Raw genomic sequence first — 3,699 nt, 5'->3', positions numbered from 1 at the left:
GCTCGGCCATGGAAACCCATTTCATGAAGCTCCAGACTAACAGTTCTTGTGCTGACGTTGCTTCAAGAGGCAGTTTGGAACTCGGTAGTGAGTGTTGCAACCGAGGACAGATGATTTTTACACGCTACACCGCTCGGCGGTCCCGTTCTGTGAGCTTGTGTGGCCAACCACTTCCCGACTGAGCCGTTGTTGCTCCTAGACGTTTCCACTTCACAAACAGCACTTACAGTTGACCCGGGACAGCTCTAGCAGGGTAGGAATTTGACAAACTGACTTGTTGGAAAGGTGACATCCTTTGATGGTGCCACGTTGAAAGTCACTGAGCTCTTCAGTACGAGCCATTCTACTAACAATGTTTGTCTATGGAGATTGCATGGCGGTGTGCTCGGTTTTATACACCTGTCAGCAACGAGTGTGGCTGGCACGTACTGAACACACCTGGCACGTACTGAACACACCTGTCACTTACTGAACACACCTGGCACGTACTGAACACACCTGTCACTTACTGAACACACCTGGCACGTACTGAACACACCTGGCACTTACTGAACACACCTGGCACGTACTGAACACACCTGTCACGTACTGAAAACACCTGTCACTTACTGAACACACCTGTCACTTACTGAACACACCTGTCATCTACTGAACACACCTGTCACGTACTGAACACACCTGTCACGTACTGAACACACCTGTCGCGTACTGAACACACCTGTCACGTACTGAACACACCTGTCACTTACTGAACACACCTGTCATGTACTGAACACACCTGTCACGTACTGAACACACCTGTCGTGTACTGAACACACCTGTCACGTACTGAACACACCTGTCACGTACTGAACACACCTGTCACGTACTGAACACACCTGTCATGTACTGAACACACCTGTCATGTACTGAACACACCTGTCACGTACTGAACACACCTGTCGCGTACTGAACACACCTGTCACTTATTGAACACACCTGTCACTTACTGAACACACCTGTCACTTACTGAACACACTTGGTGTCTACTGAACACACTTGTCACTTACTGAACACGTTTGGTGTCTACTGAACACACCTGTCACTTACTGAACACGTTTGGTGTCTACTGAACACACCTGTCACTTACTGAACACACCTGTCACTTACTGAACACACTTGGTGTCTACTGAACACACTTGTCACTTACTGAATACACCTGTCATGTACTGAACACACCTGTCACTTACTGAACACACCTGGCACGTACTGAACACACCTGTCACTTACTGAACACACCTGTCGCGTACTGAACACACCTGTCACTTACTGAACACACCTGTCACTTACTGAACACACCTGTCATTTACTGAACACACCTGTCGTCTACTGAACACACCTGTCATTTACTGAACACACCTGTCACGTACTGAACACACCTGTCACGTACTGAACACACCGTCTTCATTTACCTGGTCAGGTTACTGAGAGAATGTGTTTTTGTGTTAGCTTAGCATGTAACACGCTATGGGTCTCGTTAGACAGTTACACCACCTGCCCTGCTCCAGATTAGAATACACTGACTGCAGTGTTGCTTTCAGTTGCAGTTTGTTTAAAGTGGAACCACATGGGATGTCTATCTGTGTGTGTGTTCGACACACAGCCACGTACATCTGATATTTCTAATTAGCTGATTCATCTAGTCTACATTATATATCTAACTATCTGATTCATCTAGTCTACATTATATATCTAACTATCTGATTCATCTAGTCTACATTATATATCTAACTATCTGATTCATCTAGTCTACATTATATATCTAACTATCTGATTCATCTAGTCTACATTATATAACTAACTAGCTGATTCATCTAGTCTACATTATATAACTAACTATCTGATTCATCTAGTCTACATTATATATCTAACTATCTGATTCATCTAGTCTACATTATATATCTAACTAGCTGATTCATCTAGTCTACATTATATATCTAACTATCTGATTCATCTAGTCTACATTATAGATCTAACTATCTGATTCATCTAGTCTACATTATATAACTAACTAGCTGATTCATCTAGCCTACATGATCAGCTAACAGCCACCCATGTAGTGGGAGTGTCTCAGCCTCCAGTATTTATGCTGCAGTAGTTTATGTGTCGGGGGGCTAGGGTCAGTCTGTTACATCTGGAGTATTTCTCCTGTCTTATCCGGTGTCCTGTGTGAATTTAAATATGCTCTCTCTAATTCTCTCTCTCTTTTTCTCTTTCTTTCTTTCTTTCTTTCTTTCTTTCTTTCTTTCTTTCTTTCTTTCTTTCTTTCTTTCTTTCTTTCTTTCTTTCTTTCTTTCTTTCTTTCTTTCTTTCTTTCTTTCTTTCTTTCTTTCTTTCTTTCTTTTTCTTGGAGGACCAGAGCCCTAGGACCATGCCTCAGGACTACCTGACATGATGACTCCTTGCTGTCCCCAGTCCACCTGGCCGTGCTGCCGTTCCAGTTTCAACTGTTCTGCCTGCGGCTATGGAACCCTGACCTGTTCACCGGACGTGCTACCGGACGTGCTACCTGTCCCAGACCTGCTGTCCCAGACCTGCTGGAACCCTGACCTATTCACTGGATGTGCTACCTGTCCCAGACCTGCTGATTTCAACTCTCTAGAGACAGCAGGAGCCGTAGAGATACTCTCAATGATCGGCTATGAAAAGCCAACTGACATTTACTCCTGAGGTGCTGACTTGTTGCACCCTCGACAACCACTGTGATTATTATTATTTGACCATGCTGGTCATTTATGAACATTTGAACATCTTGGTCATGTTCTGTTATAATCTCCACCCGGCACAGCCAGAAGAGGACTGGCCACCCCTCATAGCCTGGTTCCTCTCTAGGTTTCTTCCTAGGTTTTGGCCTTTCTAGGAGTTTTCCTAGTCCACCGTGCTTCTACACCTGCATTGTTTGCTGTTTGGGGGTTTTAGGCTGGGTTTCTGTACAGCACTTTGTGACATCAGCTGATGTAAGAAGGGCTTTATAAATACATTTGATTGATTGAACGTTAGCTTGCTTAGCATACAATGTGTATTAATGTTTGTATCTGTATACAACTAGGCAAGTCAGTTAAGAGCAAATTCTTATTTACAATGACGGCCTACCCCGGACAACACTGGGCCAATTGTGCGACGCCCTATGGGACTCCCAATCACGGCCGGTTGTGTGATACAGCCTGGATTCGAACCAGGGACTGTAGTGACGCCTCTTCACTGAGACCGCTGCGCCACTCGGAGGCTAAATGTAGTGGGAATGTTAGCTTGCTTAGCCTACATTGTTTTTTACTTTGAGCACACCAAAAGTCTGTGCCCAGCCCTGTTGACACAGTGACGTCCCTCAAAGTTCGTAACAAAACAGATACAACGCGGAGACAAGGAATAACAAAATATAGATTTATTAACTGAGGTAACCTAAATGCAATTAACAATGGTGTGTGTGTGTAATCAATAATCAGTAGTGTAAGTGAGTGTTTTACATGCATAAATGTGATAACGCGAGGTGTTGAAAAGTGCCAAAGCAAATAACCAAAAGCCACAAAAATACCACATGGAGAGAGTTTCCCCAATGAATGGGGGAAGTGGTGTATTTATCCTAGGACACACCCGGCTCAGGTGTTTCCCGTGTCGCTGACGACCCTCCCAACTCCGCCACCGGTATCCAAATAAGGAAAC

This window comes from Salmo salar, unplaced genomic scaffold (assembly GCF_905237065.1).
Source record: "Salmo salar unplaced genomic scaffold, Ssal_v3.1, whole genome shotgun sequence".
In the NCBI taxonomy this organism is placed as follows: Eukaryota; Metazoa; Chordata; class Actinopteri; order Salmoniformes; family Salmonidae; genus Salmo; species Salmo salar.
The sequence above is the reverse complement of the archived record's forward strand: the minus strand, read 5'-3'. Positions refer to the sequence as shown.